The sequence below is a fragment of the Vicugna pacos genome, unplaced genomic scaffold (genome assembly GCF_048564905.1).
Source record: "Vicugna pacos unplaced genomic scaffold, VicPac4 scaffold_8, whole genome shotgun sequence".
Taxonomy (NCBI): Eukaryota; Metazoa; Chordata; class Mammalia; order Artiodactyla; family Camelidae; genus Vicugna; species Vicugna pacos.
The window spans coordinates 463,859-478,607 of record NW_027328729.1 but is presented as its reverse complement, the minus strand read 5'-3'; the positions used below and the strand labels follow the sequence as shown (position 1 = coordinate 478,607).

The 14,749-nt window shown below is 52.7% G+C and overlaps 1 long non-coding RNA gene and 1 other non-coding gene across 2 annotated transcripts; one reads left to right on the top strand and one right to left on the bottom strand.

The window, feature by feature from the left end:
• The first annotated feature begins 592 nt into the window (after positions 1 to 592).
• Positions 593 to 3,593, top strand: LOC140692507 (uncharacterized). The gene is made up of 3 exons (XR_012068076.1): positions 593 to 681; positions 891 to 1,000; positions 3,321 to 3,593. It is a non-coding gene; the product is annotated as an uncharacterized lncRNA (long non-coding RNA).
• Positions 3,594 to 5,542: 1,949 nt separating this feature from the next.
• LOC140692531 (U6 spliceosomal RNA) lies at positions 5,543 to 5,651 on the bottom strand. Its single transcript, XR_012068099.1, has one exon. It is a non-coding gene; the product is annotated as a U6 spliceosomal RNA (small nuclear RNA).
• Between the last annotated feature and the right edge of the window lie 9,098 nt (positions 5,652 to 14,749).

The window sequence follows — 14,749 nt, the reverse complement described above, 5'->3', positions numbered from 1 at the left end:
TGCCTCGGGCTGTAAACGAATCTCAGTCCTGCCTAGAAGGCTGCGGAGCCCCCGGGTGCGGATTCGAGTCTCGGCCCCGCCCCCGCCCGCATGCTGCACGCCAGAGGCTATGGCGGCTGTGGCTGCGTCCCGCCTCTCTTCTCGCGAGAAGCGCCGGTGATGGCGCCGCGGATCTGAGGAGACGGAGGCTACGGCGCCCCTCCCCCCAGGGCACACCGGCCGTGTTGCTTTGCCTTTCTTTTCCCGTCATGTATGGGGGGGGCGGGTTGTTCTGCTCTGTATCCCCTCCCGGCCGCCGCCCCGGTCCTCCGCCCGGCTCGTGCGGCCTGTCCCGGCCCCTGGCTGCCGGCCTGCGACTCGGGCTGGGTGTCGCGGGGACCCTCTGTGCCCGTTTCACTTGGGTCGGTCGGTCAAGGGGTGCTCTGGGTAGATCTGAGGCTCGGGGGCGCCCCCTCCGTCCCGTCGGCCTCTCCGTTGGAGAGGGGCAGTTTTGGCGAACGAGCCCTATTCCTCCTCTGCCGCTCCCTCCCCGCGGGACCGGTCCCTCCCGCACTGTTTTGCTTTTTACTCTTTCTTTTCTCCTTTTCTCCTACCAGATTTTGGGCGTCTTTGTCTTTCGAAGAGGGCGGTGTTCTGTCGGAGTTCCGCAGGTGCTCTGATTGGCCAAGTGGGTCCGTCGATGTGAGTTTTGGTGTATTTGTGGGAGAGGGTGAGCTACCAGTGTCCTTCTACTCCGCCGTCTTGCTTCTCCGCGGGTTATTTTTGAAGAGTAGGTGCTGGGGATTGAACCCTGGGCCTTTATTTTTTGCATGCTAAGCACGGGCTGTACTGCTGGATCTCTAGGCCCTCCCCACCGCAACACCCCCCCCCCTTTCCCACCGCCTCCATAGTACTCGATGAATCTCCTGACTAGATATCTATGCTTCCTTGGAATGGGGCCGTCCGTTTCTTCATCGGATGGATGGACGTCTGTGGATTCGTCTCGTTTCTCTCCACTGCGGTGGGTGGCATCGGGGCGTGGGGTGGGGTTGAGTGGCGTGGGCTGGGAACTGTTCTTCACGTGTAGAGGTGGAGCGGAGCGATGAGGATGGTGACTTTTTCCCCCGAGTGCTCACGCCGGGTGATGGAGGCCTGTGGTCTCACTTGGAAGAGGACTCGGGTGACTGGAACAGAGCCCGTGTGGGGTCGTTGTGGAGGGAGGAACTCCACCCCCCCAGCCCCAGCCCCAGCCCCAGCCCCGGCACTTGTACCTCATCGAGGGACGGTCGGCCGAAAACAAATGAAAGCTGTCAGAGGTGGAGGTGGGGGTGGGGGTGGGGGTGAAGGGGTGGGTGTGTGTGTGTGTGTGTGTGTGTGTGTGTGTGTGTGTGTGTGTGTGTGTGTCCCCGTTCCCCGTACCACAGTCCCTGGTCGAGGCCCCCCGAGCGGAGAAACGCACGCCAGGCCGTCCGTGCTCCTGGTTGTCCGGCCGCGTGTCCCCGCCGCCCAGAGATCCCGAACCGTCCCGCTCGCTCCCCTGCCGGGTGCCGTGTGCCACCTGCCTGTCGGCCGGGCGCTATTTTAGACACTGCGAAGAAGTCGGCCGGACGGCCGGGCCGGGCCGGGCCGGGCCGGGCCGAGCCGAGCCGAGCCGAGCCGAGCACGTCCAGGCCGAGGTGGGTGGTGCTGGGTTCGGAGGAGTGGGGTACAAGCGGGAGGCGGGCGTCGATGGAGGGGAGGGGGAGGAGGAGGGGGAGCAGGGATGACGATGGGCTGGGGGGCTTGGCGTGTGGGGTGGGGGTGGGAGGGATGGTAGCCATCCTATGACTTTCTCTCCCCACCCCGCCTTTGGCAAGTCTGTTAGAGTGACGAGGTTGTGCTGGTTTCTGGCTGGTGCACACCATAGTGATTGTGTTCTTCTTTTTCCTGGTCTTTTTCAGGAACCCTCGTCCCGAGGGACTGAATCTAGTGCCCTGTGCTGCGCGGTACGACCTAGGGGTCGAATCTGCCAGGAGAGGTCTTACAAGGATCTGGAGGATCCTGGAAAACTGCTACCATCCGGAATCCTACATGGATATTCAAGATCTTGCGGATGGATGGACGGACGGAAGACGGATCGAATGGAGGCCCCGCCCCATCCCCTGGACCCCTTGGCCCAGGAGGATCGTGATGGGTCTGGAAAGGACTCTTCCGACGAGGGTCTCGGGATAGACTTTCTCGGTCCGCGGAAGGTGTTTCTGCACAAAGAGGAAGAGAGGGGCGTTCTCGGCAGGAGAGCCCGAACCGCCTCCTTTCAGGGATCCGCTCCAGTCTGGGTCGGGGTCGGGGTCAGAACGCGACCACCGACGGCTCCCCTCCCTCGTCTTGGCTCTCCAACTTGGGAAACCCTCCTCCCTGCCCCCTCACCCATCTTCTCGTCAGCCTGCCTCCAGCTTCCCCGTGCCAACTACCTCTCTCATGCTGCCGGACTTTCCTCCCCCTTGGGCCGCCGGGAAGCTCTCCCACTCCTCCACGTGCTTTGGCTTGGAATCCCTGACAAACACAAGCGGTGCTGGAGGGCGGGGCCGGGGGCGGTGGCAGAAGGACTCCCTTCATCTTATGGGAGCGACTTTTATCTCCATAGGTGGCGATTGAGAAAACACATAAAATCACTCAGAAGAATACCCATGTGTAGTCTCCCGGACCTAGATCCGTGTCTGTCTGTCTGTCTGTCTCTCTCTGTCTCTCTCTCCATTTCGCTATTCTGTGTGTGTGTGTGTGTGTGTGTGTGTGTGTGTGTGTGTGTGTGTGTGTGTGTGTGCCTTTCTGTCTGTCTCCCTTGTCTCTCTTTCCTCTCCTCTCCCCTCCTCTCCTCTTCCCTGTTCTCCCCTCCCTTCCCCCCTCACCCCTCCGCTCCTCTCTTCTCCCCTCTCCTCCACTCCTCTCCTCTCCCCTCGCCTCCTCTCGCTTCCCCTTCCCTCCCCTCTTTTCCCTCCTCTCCTTTCCTGTCCTCTCCCCTTTTATCCCTCCTCTCCTCTGCGCTCTCTCTCTCTCTCTCTCTCTCTCTCTCTCTCTCTCTCTCTCTCTCTCCCCCCTTCCCTTCCCTCCCTCCTCCCTACCCCCCAACCCCTACCTTCACAGGGCCTCATAGATTGCAATCGGTTTCCATGAAATGTGATGAAGAGGGAATGAAGTTTAGAATGATATCCCCATGCCATCGAAACCTTCTTCCCCAGGGATAGCGAGTTATTTGTGGTTGTGTTTGTTTTTGTTTTTCTTGTTGTTGTTTTGGGGTGCAACGAGGGCACAGGAGGCGTTGGGAGTGAGGGTGATGTTTCTCTTTCTGTCTGTCTCCTCCTTAGGAAGGATTTTAAGAGGAGGGAGGACTCACAGAAATCTACCATCTCGTCTCGTACTGCAGCTGTGTTTGAGCTTCCTATACGATCTGGGCGGAACACTCCCCACCCTCACCTCAAGCCGCCATCGCCGCCCCCTCAGCCCCCAGCACCCCCGTCCAGTCCCGCGCTTGGGGCGGTGGTTGGGCATGGGGGGATGTTGGCGGGGTGGTCGTTGGTGGGGGTTGGGGTGGTGGAGGAAACCGGAAAACAGACCACTGTGGCACGTGGCTGACTGGGGCTTCAGGGTGAAGGAGGATGAATAAAATGGCCGGAATTAGGCTAACGGATTGCTTCGTTTTTGGGCGGGGGGGGGGAGAGGAGGGGAGGATCATTAGGTCATTCATTCATTCATTCATTTGCTTGGGGGGGGGGTGTCATTCGGTTTCTTATGCTCGCCCTTAAAACGGTCGACTCTTCTGACTGACCGGTTGCTGCTCACGGTTCCAGGCCCGTTGTTGAAACTGGAAGCTATCGATCTTACTGTTTCTACTGTATTTCAGTCATTGCAAGTCATCATCGTGCTGGGTCTCTGAGTCCTTCTCCGAGGAGAAGGTCGGTCACGGGACTACTGACCTGACAAAATAGCCTGAGTGACCAAGAAGGCCACACCTTGAGTGCTTATGAGATAATGAGATCTAACCGCCAGCCTCTATAGAATGGGTCACCTGGGAGGCATCGTGACACCATGCTGAGTCTTCTGATGAGAAAACGATTCTGTGGATGGTGATCGATGCTTGATTGTTTGAGCTATGGCTCTAGAACCACCCCACCCACTCCATCCCCAAGGTGGGTACACAGTTTTGAAGACGCTAGCCTGCTGTGAATCCCCTTTGCCCGGCAGAGCGATAAAATGACCTCTTTTCTTCTAAGCTCCAAGACCTTGTCTCTGGATTCTTGGGCTCATCGGGGACGGGGGCCGATCTTTCGGCAACAAGCGTGCTTCAGAAACAACGGATGCCCGAGAAGGACACTCTGCCTCTCCCTCTTCTTCCGGGCCTGAAATGGGGAGGAAAAAATATCGCTTCCCCTGGAAGCCGGAGTCCAGAGCCCGCCATCCGGAGGGACTTCTGGCTTGGCCTTCTCCTGGGGTGGGGGGAGGGCACGCCACCGCACGTGTTCTTTGTCAACTCCCCGTTTCTCTCTTCTCGAGTTATCTCTTTGGGAAGGCTCCCACACTGGATGAAAACAGACAGACAGACAGGCTGGTATCTCTCCCTACCCCACCCTTCGCCCCCCAAATGACTGATCTTCTGTCCCATCAAAATCACCACTTGTTTTCCAACGTGGCTTTCTTGGATCCTGGAGGACTGACATCAACTTAGAGCCAAGATGGGCACAGAACTGAAGGACCTTCTCGGCTGGCCTAAGAAGTCTGTCATCGTGATGTGGGAGGTATTCTTCGAGGGACCTATCTGACTAAGTGCTTGACGGCCTTTTGGACTTTGAACCAACTTGGAGATAGGAACTAGGATGAGAGGGCCCCCGAAATAGCTCAGCAAACTCTTCTCCACCCTTAGAAGAGAGACAGACAGATAGACAGACAGACAGAGAAAGAGAGAGAGAGAGAGAGAGACAGACAGACAGACAGACAGACAGACAGTGTGTGTGTGTGTGTGTGTGTGTGTGTGTGTGTGTGTGTGTGTGTGTGTGTCTGTCTGTCTGCCTGCCTGTCTGTCTGTCTGACGGTCTGTCGGTCTGTCTGCCTGCTTATTGTAGGAACTCTCTGTCAATGGAAGTATAGTTGACTTACAATGTTGTGTTCATTTATGACGTACGGCATAGTGATTCACTTATTCACACACACACACACACACACACACACACACACACGTATACTTTTTCAGGATAGGTTATTACAAGCTATTGAACATAGTTCCCTGTGCTAGACAGTAGGACCTACTTGTGTACCTAGTTTGTATAGGGTGGTTTATATCTGCTAATCCCAAACTCCTGATTTATCCCTCCGCCTTACCCCGTTCCTCCACCCTACCCTGTCCCCTGTGTTAACCATCGGTTTCTTTTCCATGTCTGCGAGTCCAGTCTGTTTCTGTTTTGTAAATAGGTTCCTTGGAGTCTTTTTAAAATGGAGTTATTTATGTATGGATGGGTGTCTTGACTTACTTTCAGATCCCACCTAGAAGTGATGGCATAGGATATCTGTCTTTCCCTGGGTGACTGACTTCACTAAAACTATGGAACGCTTCACGCATGGGCGTGTGTCGTCCACGTTCAGGGGCCGTGCTGATCTTCTCTGGATGGTTCCCATGTTAGTCTATGTCCTGTGGCAGCAAGTGCTTTCCTTAGGGTTTTTGTCTCAACCTGAAAGCCAGCCCGGAGACTGAAGGTCTTCTAGTTGCCTCCACTATCTGCCTAGGACCCTCTCCACGAATGTTTCCCATTTTCTCTCACCCTTTTGCCTTGGCATCATTGAGTACGAAAACGCTCCGTCTCCTGAAGCCTTGCAGACTGAAGCTGGACAACGGGAGGTAAACGTCAGAGAAATGGCCACAACAGCTCCTGTGGAAACCATCCTCGGGCCTGTTTTCGGGGGAGCCGCTCAGAGAGTTGAGCCGAACACCCCAGGACATCATCAGAGGCATTTCAAACTGCTCGAGCCGTTTCGATGACCCCGATGTGTGGAAATCTCCTACCAGACTGACCCCCTACTCCCGGCCCTGAATCTGGTTTCTCATCTGCTCCGACGATTCACCTTTGTGCTGTACTTTGGTTGTCCACACAAGTGCCTCTTAGGCGATACCTGACTGCTTGCTCCCTAGGCCTAGCTTCAGAAGCCCATCGACACCACCGCCTCCTGAGACGAGATACTACAACGGCAACAGTTTCCTTGAACAGACCTGTTCTCAGAACTAAGAAACTGGGTCCATGAAACGCAGGCCCCCTAGGAAACCATTCCCTCCCTCCTGCCCCCAGACCGCACGCACGCACGCACGGACGCACACGCACACGCACACGCACAGTCAACAGCCCAGCTTTTAATGTGTAAAACTTCCAGGGAAGTTACAGAATAGGGAAATGTTGGGGTCCAGAGTAGGCTGCCCCAAAATGTGCCCGATGGATTATGCTGAATGAAAGGGACTTCACAAGTGGCCAAGGGGGAGGGTATAGGTCAGTGGTAGAGTGTGTGCTTAGCAAGCAAGCACAAGGTCTTGGGTTAAATCCCCAGTACCTCCGGTCAAAAATAAATGCATAAAATCGAATTCCTCTCCCCGCCCGCCCCCCAAAGTATACACTGCTGTATGTCAACTCTGTCTCAATAAAACTGGAAGGAAAAAAAAGGAAGGAAAAAAAAAAAAAAGCATGATTTAACAAAAGAAAGAAACAAACAAAGAAAGAACTGCCCGAGGCAAGAGGAACACTCTGTCCCTCCTTTCTGCCTCCCTGGAAGCAGGGGAAAAAGAATTTTTTTTTTTTTTAAAGTCTCCCATCCCAGAGGAATCTATCAAGTCAGAGGTCTGCTTCCATGCCCTTCCATGATTCTCAAACGGTTTAGTGGGGTTTACCCAGGTTAGGAAAAGGAGGGGACTCCTTTGGCCTGAGACCAGGCGAGATTCTCCCCCTCCCTCCCGCCTCCCTCCGTGCAGTTGGGACGGGGTGGCCTAAGGGTGGGGAAATTGAAACCAAAAAACAAAAGCCGTTCAACGGAGAGGAGCCGGAGGCCAAGTCAAAGGCTCTGACCTGAGCACAGAGCTTTCTGCATTTGAATGAAGCGATTGAACGAGGCCCTGCCGAATGGATCCTCCTGACGTCCCCGCCCCCGCTTCCAGGAGACAGTCCAGTCGATTTAGGACCCGATTTGGGACCGATCGGTGGAGGAGGCCTGGGCGGCGGCGGCAGTGGCGGCGGCGGCGGCGGCGGCGGCGGAAGCAGCGGCGGGGGGCGGGGGGGGGGTGCGCGGGCGGGGGCGGGACCAACGGTCGCTCCAGCTCTGCCTGCCTGCCTGCCTGCCTGCCTGCCTGCCTGCCTGCCTGCCTGCCTGCCTGCGGGGCTGAGGCCTGAGGGCCACGCTGGTTCCTGCCACTCAGGGAAACTTGTGCGGGTGTTGCCGAAAGATCGCCCCCCCCAACCCCGTCCCTGACGAGCCAAATAACCCAGAGACAGGGTCTTAGAGTTTAGAAGAAAAGAGGCAGCTTGATTGCTTTGCTGGGCAAAGGGGACTCACAGCAGGCTAGTAGTGCCTTCCAAACTGTGAACCCGTCTTGGGGTTGGGGTTTCATGCTTCTGTGGACGAACAGGTTGGAGCATGAAAGGGAATCACAACAGGCGGGAGCATAAAAGGTGCTCATGATCAACAAGGGTCTCTGATAAAACTTCCTCCTAAATCTGGATGAGTGTCTGGTAACATGGGACCTCCTGGTGGTCTAGTAGGTCATCAGCCCGTGACCTTCTTTCTCTGGTCAGACTCACCCGGCGGCACCAGCGCCACGGAGGAACTCGGGGTGGGGGGGTGGGAGGGGGCTGGTCGTTCTCCTGAGCTTATCCTCCCGTGACTCCCTTCCTGGGGAAAGACTCAGACGTCAAACATGATTGTCAATTTGAACGATCAGAGGAAGGTCCAATCAAACAGTTAGAATCGACAACTTTAGCTGCTTTGAACAGTGGGCCTGGGGCTGGGAGCGGTGTCTGGTCAGTCGAGTTTGCTGATCGTTCTAAAAGCAAGCAGTAAGCATAAAGCCCAAAATTGGCTTAGCCTAAGTGCGGCCACTTCATGATTCCTCCTTCACTGGGGGCCGAGGCGTGGGGGAGGGCGGGGGTGGGGGACACGACTGAGGTGGCGACGAACTTCTCCGTGAATGCTCGGAGCCGAACTGCTCTCTGGGCCTAGGTCCAAAAAAGGCCTGAGTCTCAGCTATGACAGGTTCTCTCTCTTTCTGGGCACATGGACTGACTCGCCCCGCATCCTCCCATCCTGTCAGACCCTTCGGACACGCACCTCCACCCGAGGAGTTCTTTGGCCTCGTCCAGAAAAAACAAACACACGCACGAACAAAACCAACCGAGCACACAGAAACCCTGATGATCTCCTTGGACCCCATTCACTTCGGAGAGTCCCTCTCGTAGAAATCCCCTCAGCTCGATGATTTCACCATAGCCGCCTCCCTTTCTCTGCCGCAGTGACCCCCACCCCCACCCCCACCCCTGCGTGGGCCCTGTCCCTCTACCTATCAAAAACCAAACCCCAGGAGAAAAGAAAATCAGAATGCTGCTTTGAGCCACTGGATCTGTGAAAGGAACCAAACAGAAAGCCGAAATAACCAAACCAGCCGAACACCAAAAGCGAACAGACAGATACCCCAGAAAGAAGGGCACGCTGACCCTGGCCCCTTTCCTTCCTGGAATCAGGACATAACATACATCTACACCCCCCCCCTCCCCGGCCAGGGCCTGTCTTTGCTCAACCCAATAGAAGAGCATTTATGTTTTGCCAGTTTTCTGGGTCCTTCTTTGTTTCATAAAACTGAGAAGAAATACGTGTGGAAGTTCTCTCCTATGAATTGAACAGACTGAAGATCCTTTAAATAACCAAATGAGGTGGAAGTGCCGAGAGTACCATACGGGAACACACCGAGACACATCATCATCAAATTGACCAAAATTAAGGGTAAGGAGAAAATATTAAAATGAGCGAGAGAAAAGCAACAAATAACATACAAGGGAACTCCCGTAAGGTTATCAGCTGATTTTTCAGCAGAAACTCTACAGGCCAGAAGTGGGTGGCACAACATATTTAAAGTGATGAAAGGGGAAAAGTGACAGCCAAGAATACTCTACTCAGCAAGGCTCTCGTTCAGATTTGAGGGAGAAATCAAAAGCTTCACAGATAAACGAAAGCTACAAGATTTCAGCACCATCAAGCCGGCTTTACAAGGAATGTTAAAGGATCGTCTCAAGTCATCAAACCCTAAGAAAAGAGAACAAAAACATGACAGAGAAAGGGAGGGAGGGAGGGGGGAGAGAGAGAGAAAGAGAGAGAGAGAGAGGGAGAGAGAGAGAGAGAGGAGACCTACAAAAGATGGCTTTGCCTGTTTAGGGTCTTCCGTTGTTCCTTATACATTTTGAAATTGTTTGTTCTAGTTCTGTGAGGAATGTCGTGAGTATTTTGACAGGGGTTGCACGGAACCTGCGGATTGCTTTGGGTAGTGTGGCCATTTTGATAGTATTGATTCTGCCAATGCAAGAGCACAAGACAGCTTTCCATTTCTTTGTGTCATTTCAGATTCTGGAGTATAGGTAACCTCCTCGATTAAGTTTATTTCTAGGCATTTTACTGTTTTTGACGCAATGGAAGTGTTTATCCCAGTTATAAAATTCTGGTTTTTAAAGTGGAGGAGGGGAAAAAAAAAAAAAAAAAAAAGGAAAGGAAAGGCCACAAATGGCAAAATATCCTTCTTTCTTACGGGTGAATTGTATTCCATTCCGTGTGTGTATATGTGTGTGTGTGTGTGTGTGTGTGTGTGTGTGTGTGTGTGTGTGTGTGTCTGTCCCCTCTTTTTATCTATTCAAATATTGATGTGCACTTAGGATGCTTCCGTATCTTGGCCATTATAAATGATGTTGCTGTTAATAGCAGGGTGTGTGTATCTTTTTGAATTCATCCTTATTTTGCGGTTGGCTTTATTCCTTTGATAACTATGTAAGTTTAAAAAGCTAAAGCGCTAAACCTTCCTGGAAACAATGAACAGTACGTATATGTAAATTAAAAAATATGTGTGCAGTAAAAAATTAAAAAATAAATACATGAATAAAAAAGAAAGAAAGACAAGGAAATTAGCTATCAAGCCATGAAAGACATGGAAGAAACTTAGAAGACATCTTACTAAATCAAAGAAACCGGTCTGAAAATGTTACCAACTGGACAATTCCAACCAAAGGACATCCTGGAAAAGGCAAAGCTCTAGAAACAATAAAAAGATCGTGGTATCCAGGGGTTTGGGGAGAGGGAGGGAAGGAGGAATGAACAGATACAGCGTGTGGGATTTTTTTAAGGCGATGAAATTATTCCGTCGGATACCATAGTGGTGGCTACATGCCATTATGCATTTGTCAAAACCCATAGAACGTACGACATCAAGAGTGAACCGTCATGTAAACTATGGACTTTGATTGATAATAGCGTGTCCATGTCGGACCATCAGTTTGACCAAATAGGCCACACTGATGAGGGATGTTGAGGGGAGGGGAGGATATATGTGTGGGTGGGGAGGGCTGTGTGAGAACTCTCTGTATTTTCTGCTCAATTCTGCTGTGAGCCTGAAACTGCTCTAGGAAATAAAGTCTATTAATCAAAAAACAAAAACAAGAACAAACACAACGAAACAAAACAAAACAGCCAAATGAGGTGAACCAGGATTCAGTCATCCAAAATGGAGCTGGACGGCCAGTGGGAGGAACTTGGTTACAGACATAGTCTTGTTTCGGGGAGGGGCACGTTGTCCCCTCCCTCTACACATCTTGAGTCCTCTGGGCTGGACTGATCCAAAAATGGACCCCAGACGGATCGTTGAGCAGGAGCGACAGGGAACCTCCTGTCTTTCATTCAAGCACTCATGTGTCCCCGAAGCAGGCAGCTTTTCTCCGTTTTAGGACAAGAAATCAGCCCTTTGTGCGAAATGGACCGGGCTGAGAGACTTTGGTTTTGGGTGACCCGTCTGTGAAGAATCGAGACGGAGTTTGGGTTTTGGGGGGGAAGCCCCTGAAAGAAGTCACGAGGTTGGTTGGTTTTCTCTAGGCTTCCGGGGCCTGAAGGCTCTCAGTGGGAGATCAGGGTGATTTCCTAAGTCCAGATGCAGGGAGGGCACCCTCCACGGAAGTGATTGATTTCCCGCTTTCAGGGAGACAGAAAGAAGAGTCTGAGGGTCCGGTCCCTCTTGCGTCTGCTGGCCGGCCCCTCGGCTTCTTCGGTCACTCTCATTTCTAACCTATCCGTGTGCCACGGAGGCACATACATGTTTGGGGTGGCCTCCCCTGGGTCCCGACACCGGCATCCATGGGGGGAGGGGGGGCATGAGTGGTCAGAACTGTATCAAGCTCAAGGGCGCCACCAACCGGTTTCAAAAACAAATCTGCCAGCAGCTGCTAGCTGCAGCCTTGTCGTTTCAAAGTTCCCGCCTTGCTCTTGTGGTGTTTTCTTTCGTTTCCCCTTCTCCACTTGCCCCGTGGGGTAGTCTGGTGACACACACTTCCAGTGCTTCTTTCTTGCATCTGTGTCTCCTGGGCTGCAGTCCTAAGAACCCCCCCATCCCCCCCCGGCCCCCCCCCCAATAAGCTCGTTTCTTTACCCTCCACCAGGTCTCCTGGCTTGGGAATCTCGGTTCACACCATGTGTCTCGTGTCCTCTCTGAATTCATGGGCCCAGCCATCCACCCTAAGGAGACGGAGGGAGGGAAGGAAGGCTTTGACCTGGCGACCTTCCTTGCCGGCATCCTCCGGATTTCGGACCCTTCAGTGTGCCACCCGCCACCCGCCATACCACCCTCACCCTGAGGCCTAGCCCTCGGGGCTCCGTCCACGCGGAAACCTGAACGCGGACGGACGGACCTGGATGGCGGGCGGGGTGGGGGTGGGGGGTGGAGGGGCTTGCTTCATCACCGCCGGAACCGTGGAGGCGACCGAGACAGACGCGTCCTTCAAGAGGTGAAGGGACACGTAGCCCGGGCTAGGTCCGTGCCACGGCATGTGATTTGGCTCTAAAAAGGAAACCAGGGGCCCGTGGAGCCGAGAGACCTGTGGGAGACAGGCGGGGCAGTTTCTGCGTGCACATGACTCCCTGAAAGGAGCCAATCTGAAAAGGTGGCATCCTGTAGGGTACCGGCTCTGGATGACGTTCATTCTCAAAAGGGCAAAAGCCCAGAGAGGGTGAAAAGATGAGTGGGGTTGTGTGTGTGCGGGGGTGAAGGTTGTGTGTCTCTCTCTCTCTTTCTCTCTCTCTCTCTCTCTCTCTCTCTCTCTGTGTGTGTGTGTGTGTGTGTGTGTGTGTGTGTGTGTGTTGTGGCGGGGGGGGTTGTTGATGAATAGGTGGAGCACAGGGGACTTTTAAGCAGCAAAACTCTCCGGTAGGTAGGCCCACGATGGGATGAAAACCAACGTGTTGGGTATGGCATTCCCTAAGATGGGGTGAACTGAAAGAACCCTTCTGGGTGTCTGCCCCTCAGCCGAAGTTTAAAGTCCTTCCTAAAGCCAGAAGGTAAAGACCCCCGTGAGCAATCTGAGCGGCCATTGCTGAGGGGTAAGAGCGAGGCCAGTGAATCCAGTGAAAGACTGACTGACTGACGTGGGGTCCTGGGTCCCTCGGCTCGACCCCCTTCCCCGGGAAACCGAAGCCTTCGACGCAGGGATGCGCTTTGACACGCTTATGTCTCATCAGAGAAGGTTTCTTCTGCCTGGCATTGTGTGACGGGGCCGAGAAACCCGTCCTCTCCTCCTTTGCATGAGGTAGCCGTCGCTCCCGCCTTGGCGCAGCGGTGAAGAAGGCTACCAGAAACACGGTTCTGCGTTTCTCTCTATACCGTGGGCGAGCGTCACGGCTTTTCCTTGCGTTTCACCATGCAGTCAGAGGGCATTATCAAAACTAAGCGTGCCATCCAAATTTTCCTTTTCCTTTTTTAAAGTGACTGTCAAGAACTTAGGCAGCATCGAGTGAAAACGTTGGGCACCTTCATCTCTTGGTTTGTATGGAGCCAGCTAGGTCATCAGACCCACATCACCATGATTTCTGAATTCTAAGATACTTTCCAATCCATGATATTGTACATTCCTGGGTCCTGGGATGTCATTCTGGTTGATCAGGTCAAAGGGAATGTGTCCCTCCGTAGCACTGATTAACACGTCAGCTTATTTAAACGACAACAGAGGAAATTCCCTTCGGGCGATATTCATTCCACACGCTCAAGGAAACCGATAGGTTGTGTGCCTGAGCCCACACAGTGTGACGCAAGAACGGGGTGGGGGTTGAGGGAGGGGGAACTCTGGCTAGTGTCCGGGACCTAACGGGAGATAGAGTGGAGGGTGATTTTTGCCCTTCTTCAGGGTCAGGGTGAATCGGCCCGAGGTTGACTTGTGCGCTCAGAAAGAGGGCCTTTATCGGATGCCCCGAGCCGACTTTTCTTTTCTTCTTCTTCTTCTTTTCTTTTTTCAGTTTTATTGATATAGGTTTGACATACAGCCCTCTATCAGTTTCAGGTGTACAGCACAATGATTTGACTTCCATAGATTGTGAAGTGATTATTAGGTAACTTTAGTGAACATGAAACAACGATATTTTAAAAGGGGGTTTAATCAACAGAACTGCTGTTTATGATGATCATCTATTCCTAAGAGAAAGGACAGATGAACACTCCAAAATGCAGGAAGTGCATAGGCACAGAATGATGAACAATCTTTACCCGTGCAGACGTTTTGACACCAGGATACGTGGAAAGCTGAAGTCTTAGAACATAGAAATATTTGGCTCTCCATTTGACCTGGAAATCTCCTTGTTGGAAAGAAGCTAATTTCTCCTCCTCATCCTCGTCCTCGTCCTCTTCCTCCTCCTGTCTTTTTAATTTAAAAAACAAATTTTTTTTTTAACAAAAAGTTTTTATCTTTTTGAAGGGGGGACGGGTCGTTAGGTGTCTTTATCTACGTTTTAAGTAATTATTTAGATTTATTCTACGTTTTCAGTGGTGGTAGTGGGGACTGAGCCCAAGGCCTTGTGCATGCTGAGCACGCACTCTACCGCAGAGCTCTACGCTTTCCCAGAAAGGAGCAAATTCCTAAACATAGAGCTGGATGAGCAGGTCAGCTTTTTGATCTCATAGAAGCAGCGGCCCTGTTCTCTGGGGGAACCGTCCTTATCTTGTCCGTCTCGACAACGTCAGAAACGTCTACATAGCTCACAATGGCCTGAGACTGAGGCCAGGGGGCTGAATCAGGTAGAACCTGAAACCAAATGGAAGAAACAAAAAAAGGGGGGGGGCACGCGGAGGCCTTTTTAAACGTGCACACTGCTGCGAGGGCTCCCTCGTCGAAACTCTAATTCGCAGCCTTCTTAAGGAGAAATATACATCTGAAACGTCTTTTTTTCCACGCAGAGTTTAAAAGCTTTCACCCTCCGAGCCGAAAAACCTTACCCGTCCCATCGGTTCTTTCTAAGTGAGTGGGTTCTCTAGTGTCCTATGCGTCTGCTGGGAAACAAGCTGCTGGAAAACAAGCAACTAGAAACCAAGCTGCACCAACATTTCCATGAGCTTAAAATCTTACATTCACACTTAACTTGCTTAAAAATGCACACGCTTGCTTTGTTTTCATGTTTTACACAGTAGATGACCTAGAACATGCATGATGCTAAAGAAATTGTGTGAGGGGCAATCCTGAGATTGACCGTGAGGGCACAAAGG